The sequence below is a fragment of the Lycorma delicatula genome, chromosome 12 (assembly GCF_047948215.1).
Source record: "Lycorma delicatula isolate Av1 chromosome 12, ASM4794821v1, whole genome shotgun sequence".
Classification (NCBI taxonomy): Eukaryota; Metazoa; Arthropoda; class Insecta; order Hemiptera; family Fulgoridae; genus Lycorma; species Lycorma delicatula.
In genome coordinates, this window is record NC_134466.1 from 13,072,099 (window position 1) to 13,085,042 (window position 12,944).

Here is a 12,944-nt window from a genome sequence, read left to right on the forward strand (position 1 = left end):
AATCTACTAAACGAGGGAGAAATCCATCTAATTGCATCTAAATCAGACACTATAGGAAATATACTATGTGTGTAGCGACCTGTGGGGGATTTTTCCCACCTGACCTGCCAAGATGCAAGGCCCCAGTCTCCAATCTCCTGTTTTCCTTCTAACCTCAATAGGTTATTTACCTTGAAAATGTAGCGTTCCTTACGCTCATTAGCCAAGATATCCATCTATTGGTTTGACTCCAGCTATAACACAGACGGCCTCCCGCTAAACTGTTCTATAACAACCAACAAGAGGAGTCACTGGGCTCGCAGAAAAATGTCCGCGTAACACCTAAAAGCCAAGCGGTGAGCCCAGACAGGTGCAGCATATAGGAAAATAGTCTCACTGACACCTTTGTAAAGGATACGCATGATGAGGTAATTCAATCCTCAATCGGAATTCATAAAAAGCATCAACGGACTTGTTTGCTACATACTGTATATGTTCCTTAAACCGAAAATTCTCATCAAGGATAACACCCAGGTACTTTTGAGCCGTAACGTACCGAATGGGGAGACCAGCCATTTTAACCCGGATTCGTCGGAAAGCAGCCAATCGACCATTAAGCAACATCATTGTGGTTTTCTCTGGGTCGAAAAACATTTTATGTTGGAAACTTCTACACCCAGAGTATCTTACAAGCATGAGCAGCTCGGAACTCTACTAACGCGAATCACCTTCAATCAACAGCAGCGCGTCGTCAGCATAGCGATGACACGAAAACTACATGGCAACCTCAAACGCAACATGGAATCGAATTCTATAATATAAATAAAGGCCCTGAGGGCATCCTTTAGTTAGGGTCTTACGAACCTCCGAGCCGCCATCCCGCAGGGAAATAGTCCGATGGCTGAAATAACTTGAGAGCACTTTTAATTCATTTCGTGTACACTTTCGCGTCTGCATCTGAAACAGGGCAGAGGGCCACCATAAATTATTAAATGCCCCGGATATGTTCAGAAAGATCCCTAATACATACTTGCATGAACTAGAGGAAGCTATAATCATGACTTTTAGTATGGCATCCTCACTGCTCTTGCCCGGTCGGAAACTATACTGGTTGTCCATTAGCAAATGATGAGTGACCAATCTAACGTTAATACTCACAAATATAAAAGCACCACCACATTATAGCAACTTATACTCATGCACATGTGAGTGTGTGATATACATTGTCGCGGAATGGCTTCGGCGGCTCGTGGAAATTTAAAACCTTGTGGTAGCCCTGAAAAAGCTGTTTAAGGTTTTTGGAGTGGTGGCCTTGAAAAGGGCTGTTTGTGCGCTTTGTGAGGTAGCACTGAGAAGAACTGTTGGTTCCTGAAGCTGGTCTCCTGCGACGTCGGCTCGGCTGTAATTGGGAAGATGCAGCTCATCCATAGAATCTCATCAGCGGCAGTTTGGTCCCTACTACAGCGTGACAGTTGTGGCCCCCAGAGCCCTCCAGTATCGGGTCGGCTTCGGTCAGCTTCCGCCGGCGCGGCCGAGGCGGTTCTCCCTGAGCAATCCCATGCTGGCCCGGCTCCTGCTACTGAGTCCGCCGGCCAGGGCGATTGAAGCCCGGAGAGCTTGGGTGGGAAGGTTTTTAGTTCATTAAATAGTAGTACACCGATGAGAATGTCATTTGTGGCATTCGCATCGGTGGCATCCTGGCTGAGACGGACTGGAATATGTCAAAAGCTTCGAAGATGATCTCCAGTAAAACCCATTAGGGCTAGGAACGGAAGAGGTGGCGGAGGATGTCTTCTCCTACGGGAGTCAGGATAGTGTGCGAAGGTAGTGTCTACGCCTTCCTCGGCAGGCCGGTCAGACCAGGCTAGGCCTGCTGCTTCGGCGGAAATGTTGGGATCCGTCGGGAACTTCTTCTTCCATCTTCTTCTCCAGGTGGTGGTCGACGACTAATTGAATGTTTGCTCTTTTATTGGAGATTGCTAGTGGTGGGGTCGCAGCGCCGCTGTGGTGGGATACGTATACTGTACTTCCGTTGACATCTGAACTGCTAGCATTGCGTTCGCCGATATGAAGCTCGGCATGTATGTGGCAATAATAGTAATATATATTATTACACACACACACACACACACGCACATTTATTTTAATTACACAATTATTAACAAAATAACTAATTCATGAATTTTATACGTTTATGTTTCAGCAATAAAATATGCGTTTCCACATTCTACCATAGATATTCCATGTTTTAGTACTAGTGATTATATTGTATTTTTAGATGTGGATGACACAGCTTCATTTAAATGGCACCATAAAAACAAGAAAGCCATTGAAGGTTAGTTTTTTTTTATTATATTTTTGTGTAAACATATAAGTATGGCTTTTCCTCAATTACAAAAAAAATGTAAAGCTTTTTAACCTTAAATGAATTCTCTTACACTTTATTATCCACAATAATATCAAGATTTTTTTTTAATTTAATATATGGCAGATTCTTTTCATATTATATAGTTTTTAGTTTTCAATAAAATTTTGCTCTTGATTATAACATTTTTATGACTAAGGTTGAATATATAGAAAAAACACTTACCAAGTAACAAATCCTTGCAACACTTCTGAACATTGAAGTTCAATGAGATTTTTAAAACTTATTTAAGTATCAGTGAGGTGCAATTACACTTTTTATGTTTTTGGTTTTATCTGTTACATGTTTTTGCTTAAACTGATGCACCTTTACATCCAAGAATTAAAAAAAAAAATTAAGTAAAAATTTTAAGACAGATTTAGAAGTTGTGCAAATTCTGGAACATATAAATGTCGCCGAATTGCTCTGACATCATGTGGCACTTAGAACCTTGTGATAGTCTGTTTGGTGATTTTGTAGTGGTGGCCCTGAAAAGGGATGTTTGTGTGATTGATGGGTAACCCTGAGTAGGGCTGTTTTCCGATCGCTGGTCTCCGTAGTTGTTGGCTTGGCTGTAGTCGAAAAGTTGTAGCTTGTCCATTGGAATCAAACCGAGTTTCCTCTTAGTGGCAGTTGGGTTCCCAAGTAATGGCTCTCAGAGTCCTGAAGTGTCAGGATGATGTCAGGTGATCGTCTTCTGCCGAGCGACCACCGATCCCATGTTGGGCCGGCTCGTGTTGGTGGGCGCACCGGCAAGGACACTTGTAGCCTGGGAGAGGAAGATGGTGTATGCGCCCAGCAGCCTTCTAGGCGGACCAGCGAGCCTGCTGCTTCGGCGGGAATGTTTGTAATCTTCGGGAGGTTCCACCCACATTGTGCTGGCCAGGGTACTTATTCTTGGTCTGCTCCTGACTTTGGTCCATAAGAGAATTTTCTCACAGTACTGAGTTCCTTCTTATAAAGCCAGCCAGCGTGGTAGGAGATTGGGCGATCATCAGTCAGCTTAATCAATATTTTATACTGATTGGTGGGCACTTGTGCAGGAGCGTGGATGTATTGTAATTACCACTGACATCTGAACAGCTAGTATCGCACTCGTCAGTATTAAGTACAACATGTGGCAACAATAAATATATCCAAGTATGAATAAGTAATTTATCACAAAAAATGCTTTGTTTATCTATTAATATATTGCAATAGATATTATTATCAATAACCCATACCCTTAATAAGTAAACACAAATAGGCATAAAAATTCCTATAATGCCATCTTAATGTATCTAACCACATTAACAATAGTTGCTGCAAAATATGTGTGTAATAACATTACATTTTTCAAATTTCACTTTTTTCCAGAAAATCGAACACAAAAAGATATTTATCTGCCGTCAACATTGAAAATAAAAGACGTCTGCTTAGAAGACAGTGGGACATACACATGTAACGTCATGTATATAGATCCTGTTACATATACACTCACATATAGTAATTTTTCACACGTTGTAACAGGTAAAAATAATTACATTGTTGTTAAATTATTCATTGCCCTATTTTTAATTCATAAAATACAATACTTAAAGGCATACTTAATTTTAATTATTATATCTAAAATCATTTTTCATGACTAATGGACTGTAAATGAAGTAGTGTTAAGAAATAAAATACTGTAAGAAGTATGTTTCTTCTTTGATACTCTTTTTCTTGTTTATACTCTTAATTAATGTCAGATTAATTTGTCTTGTACAGTTAACTCTGCTGAAAAGATATTAATAATTTTGGTCTTTCAAAAGTACTACTAGGTTAACTAGAGATTTTTTGAAGTGAAAATTAAGCGGGTTTGGAAAAAATATCAAGATAGAAAAATCAGTTTTATAAAGAAATTAGAAACTAAACTGTGTGCTTCATATGCACCTGCACAATATTCTAATTCTACAGATTTGAATGCGTGTATTTGCTCATGTTTTATGATTATTAAGTCTAAGAATTTGTTTTTACCTATTTTTCAACCGAAATATTATTCTACTAATGTGTAACATGAGTGACACATTTAAATGACTTTTCTAATTATGCCATGTAGCACAAACCCTTATCTTTTCAAAACCATGCTCTACAATTTATACATTTTTCATGAACACCTGACTACGAAACTGCATATTGTAAAATACCTAGTCAAAGCAAATTTGTTCAATAGAATACTAATAGCTTCTAAACAATCAAAAACAACAAATTCATTGTAAAACTCACTTATCATATAAACCACAAATTATTCTGATTAATTTACTAATGAACACAAATGAAACATAAGACGAAAGACGATAATTTACATAAGACGATACAAAGAATACAAAAGGATCCACTACTAAATTCATATCTCCTTGTTGAAACAAACATCACCATGAAAATCGTACTCAAAAACAAAAAATAATACAACCTAGACACACTTCAGCAACTCAGAGTATACAAACATAAAAAAAGAATATTATAAATCATCAAACCAATTAATCGCATGTGTTCTTTAAACACATCATAAACAAAAAAGGTCTTTCAAACTCCAGTTCAAATCTGAATACCATATGTAATGGCAACATAACAATCAGTTCTCCTACCAACAATTTCTGTAAAAGCATAACGAAAAACTAACTGTAACATAGGTAAAATTTTTACTACTTCATCTTTACATTGAAGTATAATATAATCTTTTTTTTTAAATTTTCAAGGCTATATTTAAATTAATATTAAATTTGTGTACTTTAAAATCATTTAATAGTGGTAAATCATTTTTTTTTTTACAGTAGTAACACTTCCAGAAGTAACAGTTCTAGCAAAGTTAGATTATGTAACAAATGAAAATACAGGTTGTTTACCTGCTAATGTCTTACCTTTTATATGGGGACTACAGGAACAGATAGAAAGAGATATTTGTAACTTTCATAAAAGAAAAGAAACCATTTGCTTTATAAATATTCATAACCCAAAATGCCATAAAATTCATCAGGTAAAAATAAACAAATATTTACATTAAATTTACATTATTAAATTTTTAAATTATTAATGAGTTATTGGTAATTCGTTTACTGCTATATACACTTATTTTTTAATAACTAAAAATTAACTAAAACCAGATGAAAACTATTGATATTTTCATCAGGATAGTTCTGAACTCAAATCTAAGACAGTTTAGTACGTTTGATAAGGTACAAAATTCATTATTCATTATAAATAAAGAGCTGGTAAGTAGATGTAATTGGGCTTAAGCTTGTAATTAATTACAAATTTTAAATTTCATTCTACAATTTTGTTTTATTTTTTATAGTTACCTCTTGGGCACAGTGTACTATCCTTACTGTTATCACTTACGTTATCAGACATCAGAAAAAATGTAGAATTGGCTAACAATAATAAATTATGTACTGCTGAATGTGTGGCTTTTCTATTACAAAAGATTTCTATGTATATAAAAGATAATTTGGAGGAATCTTTATCAATACCAGGTTGGTACTAAACATTGCATGTAAAATATATTTAACACAATTGGTCTCACACACATGAACAAATATTTTTATTATAAATTAATCTTTTTTTTAATACTGTGTTCCACAACACTAAGGGGATTCAATAACCCTCCCCTATTATCCATAATAAGTTGCTTTACACTACCTGTCTAAATGACAGATAGTCGCTGGAAATGACTATTTCTTGTACCAGATACTCAATGCACAGCAGTCTACCAGTCAGAGATGCTCTTTCAGGAAGTAATAATGTTCACAAAACAGCCAGTTCCTGTAGTTAACAGGTGAAGGTATCATTTATAGTTACAAAAATATTATTTGTATCTCGGTGGACTCAGAATGTTGATGTGTTTTGAATAGTAGTATGAACGAGAATAAGTCAAAACATAAGATGAGAGCAACAGGAAACCATTTTATACCTAATTTTCCTTAATAAACAAGCATTATACATCGGTTATAGTTGAGATTGAGCATGTAAAAAACTGTTTGGTTATAGTAAACTTATTAACTTATAGTCATTAGTTCTAATAGTTATGATGTTTTTTTCTGATAAAAAAAAAAACAGTATCACCATCTACCCACATGTAAAAGTTCTGCACTGAACAGATGTTTATGTAATGTATTGTTTGTCACAGAAAGAGATACTTTAGTTATATTGTTACCTGTCTTTTTTATGGCTATGATGAACATTTAAATTGCATTTTCTGAGAATACTGATGGTCACTCTAGGGCTTACATAGGGATTGTCCTATGGTAAGCAGAATAAATAAATTTTGCTTGCAATACTGAATATTGCCTGCATTTTAGCTCACTCAGTATGCTGACGCATACAGGAAATTTGGCTTGCTGAACAAGACAATAGGAAATCTTTTCCAAGTTTGTTATTCTACAAATATCATTTTCAGGAATATCATTTTACAAGATTTTCAGGAACGACTGATCTTTTATTTTAGTTGCCTAAAACTGTTTTTCTGGTTGACAAATATGCACACTGTTATCAGTATAATATATTTTGTACCTCTGGGCTAAAATTATCAATTTCTGTTTGTACTCTTTTTCCAAAGGAAATATAAAAATCCAAAATATCTGGAATATTTCAGAAGGTTGCTTCCTTGAAACTGAAATGTATGAAATACATCTTGACCCCAGAGGAAAAAAACCCGCCATGTGATGGATCCGGCTGTCACACCACCCTCCCCGAACCAAGTCCTTAGGGGCTTTACCAGAGGCTTCAAAAGACTCAAGAAATATTCCACTCTGGCCACTGTCAAGATGCCACCAATGTGAATGCCACACGCGACATTCCCATAGGTGTATCACGCCTTACACAGGTCCAAACAACGATGATCTTAATAGGTCTTAAACAGGATCATCCGATTGAGCTAATCCAGGCGAGGGTGAGCCCAACACGCAAAACGGTCTCTAACTATTTCGATAACTGAAAACATGAAACAAACAATAAACAACAAATATAAAATTATAAACTAAACACAACGCAAAAGACCTACCTCAAACTAAAACACAGAAAAACTAGACCAAAGATAATTAGCCAATTAAACAAAATTAAAACAAGCCTAAAATACACGTAAACCTAATAAAAATAAAACAAACCTAACGAAACTCTAAAGACACACAAACACACAAACTCTAAACGCTAATCTGAGAATAAAAACCTATTAAACATAAAATAAACAAGACAACAATAAACACATCACACTAATCTAAGCAAAAATGAAACGTCAAACCCTAACCGACCAAAACACGAAACACAGAAGTAAAAACTAATAAAATAACACGATGAAACAAACAGACCTAAAACCAACCTAAAATAAATCTGAAACTAACCAGTATAAAACAACCTTATCAAAACGCATATCAACTCCTGCTTCTCTGAACTGTTCAAACTCCGACAAAATTACACTAAATGAAAACATTTAATCCAGTACCAAACTGAACATTAATTTTAAACCACAATAATCAGGAAAATATACAACTAAACCAAACAAAAACAAAAGCAAAACCAAAGATATCAAAACCTGAAACTAATAAAATAAATCAATATACATAAAAACAAAACAAAACCAAACGCAAATAAAAAACCGGTAGGAAGAACCCCACCCTTTTTAACCTCACAGTCTTTAACATAATATCCCTCTTTGCCACAGTAGGAACTAACCTCTTTGCTTTCTTTTTGCCACGTGGAGAAATACCAAACAACGGAAAAATCTGCTGACGTTTAAATAATCCTTTCTTTTACATGATTGGTAATCAATAAACAACCTACCCTTTTCCAAAAACATCGCACGAAAAAGCTTGTCGCACCTAACTGTATAATGAACCACATTATTGTCTCTGCGTCCGGCACGAAACACTACCTTGAACAAAATGGCAAAAGCCTATGCCGAATAATCCGTGTTTTGGATCCTAACCGCATCCACGAACCCTTCTTCCCCAATGTCCCGCGGGACATCATATACTATCATCCTTGGCCGCAGGGTTTTCGTTGCAACAATAGTGATCGGATATGTGTTTATAGCTTCATGCTTCTTATTCCACGCTCCGTCTCACTGTTACTGGCCAAAATCCTTACACTCTTCGGGTTATCCTGCACGATGACAATCCGTAAGCCCTTCTTCCCAGCCTCCAGATTTTTTGTCACCTCACCCTTAAAGGATGAGGCAGTAACTCCCTCAGGCTTATCAATAAGCACAACCTTTGATCTCGACGCTTTCACAACCTCAGAGGCCAGTCTCTTAGACGGCAACGAATCGGGCTGCTGTCGCTCAGCCATACCCGCCCTGAAGCCTTCAATATACCCTTGCAGCCTTTTGACTCGCTTGACCGTTAGCAGGTGCAAGAACAGCAGCTTCCGAACCCAAGACAGAACGTACGCCGCGTTCTTTCATCTAACATTTTTTGAGTCCCCAACAAACTCTTCGACTTCGACACAGTGGCATCTCAATCACTTCAGTAACACTTTAGACAACATTAGAAGATGTAAGTCGCGTCTCTACCTTGTTTGGTCCCGCTGCCTCTGCCTCCATAGGCGGAAGGACCTGCTTGGGTTGACTAGTTGCTGGACCAAACAACTCCTCCATTAACTCTGCATTCGAATCAAAATTCGAACACTTTGAGCCCTGAGCTACCTTATCTTCTCTCTCCTTAACCGCTCTTTCTTTAGCTTCTCTCTCCTTTTGACGCATCTCGCGTTCCATTCTTCTGCACTTTCTATTGTGCTCAGCTTGCACTTTAGATTCACGTATTTTTGGTTTTCTCCGCCAGTGCTGCCGTTCTCCAGAGATACCTGGGAGAACGTTATGTAGAAAATGTCCAAACAGTAAACAAACAAAACATTACTAGTTATGCGCCAAAATATACAGTACTGGAGCTGTTATTCTGTCTTATTTTTATTTATGTAGTATAAATGTTAAAAATGTGTGCCATCGTGCTACAGGCACTATTCATAACGGTCACGCAGATTTTCAAACGTATTCTGGAACTCAGGTTGCTGCAGATTCCTGAAAACCGAGACGATCTTCTCACGTAATTCAGGCACTGTTCTGGGTGAATCTGCACAACTGAACACTTTTCTTTTAACATTCCCCATATGTAGGCGTCATGTGGTGTAATGCTAGGGGAATGTGAAGGGTAGTTGAAGTCGGTCCCACGGGAAATGATTAGTCCTAGAAAAAGTTTCCTGCAACATTGCTAAAGACTGTCGAGCGGTGTGGCCGGTCGTCCCGTCCTGTTAAAACGACTTTCTGTCCATTCAGAGGTTCTGGCCACGACAAAACCTTCTTAAATCCTGAATAAATGGCCGGACCACCATATTCCTATAACATTCCTGAGTAACAGTAAGAGGTATACCATTATCATCCTCAATGGAATACGGACCAAGCACACCGTGTGCTGACACTGCATACCATCACACGCTTACTATGTAACGGTTTCTCGACGACAACGTCTGGCCTCTCGAAACCAAGGAAGCGAGTTGTTTGGCGATTGATGAAACCGTCCAACTGAATGTGACTTTAGTCGGAGAACCACCCATTGAGAAAAAAAACTGGATACACCGTGGCCAAAAATCTTCCACAATCCATAACCCTGGCATCCATATCGATCGTAGTCCAATCTGAAATCCACATATGTCTAAACAATCGCCGAAGCGACGTATTGCTGATGTTCATTTTCAAGGACGTTCGCTGAAGACTTCTTTTACGTGACTACAAAACCTGATCGAGGACATGTCCATAATTCTTATTTGTGGATACAGTTACTGGACTACCAGACCTTCCCTTCCGTTGACACAATACATTACCAGTACTTCCGTTAATACGTAACGATAGACAGTATAACTGTGTTGTTCGGTACCGTCTTATAAAATTGTTCGCGATATTGTTCCGCCATTAACTTCAAACTCGGCCCGCCTTGATGAAAATGTTTTCCTCCGTCGTAAGATCCATTTTCAACTCCAACCTTACAGCACAACGTTCTTCGCTTTACTAACAACACATAATGCTGATGCAACAATTCGCCGATGAACGGACATGCGCATGAGACCTGCGCTGTATATTTTGGCGCATACCGTATTATAAGGTAAGGTTAAAGCAACATTCAATGAAGCAGCTGATATAAAATTTAAGAACATAGGGTGAAACTCACTACTGACTACTGTCCATTATTGTTGTATTGTTCTTATACATATTTAGAATATGTAACATTTACCTGAAATAAGTAATAAAGTTTTTATTATTTTTCTTGCAGTATTAAACAACAAAGTGAAGTATACACCTGACATACCTTCTCTTTCAATTAAATTGCTATATTCCTGTAGTGCTGGATTCCAGTTAGAAAATGGATTGTGTAGTATGTTATTTTTATTTTATATTTAATTTTGTTAACCTTTGATTATTTCATTATTCTACATATTAATTTTCAAACAAGTAACGTATATTTCTTTATTTTTTTAACCGCATTCATAAGGCTTATGAGTCTAACAAAGAAATAAATAAATACAACACAAAAATATTTTTTTAAAAAACGTAATGAGATTTTTCATTCCGAGAAATCCTACGGTTAATACACAAAGGGTTTAAAGTATTCCCAGAATTCACTTGTAAAGCAGTACTCAAAACATAAAAATCTCTAAATTAAATATAAAATAATTTGTAAAAAAATTCATTTTTTCTTTGGTAAGAAAGTAGCAAGTAATTTTCTATCATACTAGATAATTATTCCAATCCTGTTTTCATTTTAAAATCAATTTCTGGATATTCCTTTCAATGTTTAATATCCTCCAACATCAATTGATATTTCGACCGATTTTAGAAAACTTCTTTTTGATACAGTGATTTTGATAAAACCCTTTTTCTAACACAGACTTTTCAACCCGTGTAATAACAATACTGGAGTAGGCATAAATTTTCAACCGAGTTCCCTTGTGTACTTTGCCTTTAAAAGCGCACAATATTTCTACTCGTGAACCTAATCGGTTGATCTTAATTTAAATAATCCTGTCAAAGTCTAGAAAAATATTCAGCATCCTGATAATTAACTATTTTAGTTGCTGACATCCAGCCCGAATCCACCAAGAAATGGCCAGGATCCAAGTCCAGAAATCTATAACGTGTTACAGTACTTTTAAGACTTAAACAGATCTTCCTTGAAAAAGGTCATAGTTTTTTTGTAGGAGACTATGAAATTTCCCTGTTACAAAACTAATAACTCAAATTTAATTTATATAGCTGATTTTTTTTAAATATGGAGAATCATCTGTATAAAGAATAGCATCAATAAAATGCTTATAGATTATTTCAATATCTGGGTCAATTGCTGCTTAATCAGATCATCAATATGAATATTAAATAGTCAGATAAATGTTGCAACTTGATTAATAATTTGATTTGTTGTACGGTTAAAGATGCAAAAGTTTTTTTCTGTCTTAATCAGATGTGTCGATGTAAACCACAAACACCAAGCAAATAAGAAGTTCAAAAGCATTGCCTGAGCTTTTCCAGTTTAAAAATGTTGTAATACTTTGAATGTGACCTTTCACACGTACAGAAAACCCTTTTTTTCTTTTTTCCCACCCTACTCCCCTGGGCCGGACATACAATTAAGTAAAGCTCAGCCCAGGAAAGTGTCCTTTTACTCTAAGGAAGCCCCCCCGCCAACCAGCAATAAATCGGGCACGGCAGTTCGGTCCCCCAGTCGGATCTTTTGATCTTTCAAAAGATTCTGCTTCTGATCTTTCGTTCGGCCTGCTTCTGATCCCCGGGAGGAGGTGACCGGGCCCAACTATATCGTTCCTGGGCCCACACGACAGCCGAGTCTCGGTCTTAATTTTACTCTTGACCTACGCTAGCCATGGAGTCCCCATCCGCTCATCGGAACCGGCACACCTAATCATATCGGTCAAATGGGACTGTCCATCCTTCCCTACGCTAAATCCACGGCGTCTCCCTTAAGCGTCCTTTGCGCGTAATACCTTCATAGCGTACATGTCGAAGGCCCTCCAGTTTTCTTCTGAGGACAACATGAAGGACACCAGGTTTTCGGGTCTTATCTATCGATGCCTGCTTGAGTCCGCCAAAGGTGCCATTGTGCACACATAAATATGGTGTGCTCCGCTGTGTCCTCTCTGTCGCAAAACATGCAGATGGAGTGTCCCGTCTGCCAAATCGACTGAGGTAATGTTCAAACGTTCCATGGCCAGAGAACATTTATGACGTATTGATACCACCATGTTTCCTTTTCGTCCACATGTCTAAGTCTGTGATTAATCTCTTTGTCCAGGCTGCATCCTTTCCAGTCATCCGTCTTTCACGCCATGTTTCTATTACATTTACCTGGACCTCACTCTTCCCCATAACATCACAGCAAAGCTCTCGCACTCTAACTTGCAGGTCAATTGGCAAAGCAGTCCCCGCAGTCCATAAAAATGGACTTAATACATTATCCTGTGGACTGCCCTTTGTAATACCTTTCTTTGACAAACTTCTCCTCGTCTCAAAACCACTATTCGGCCCTCAAAATAACTATGAATGACTCCA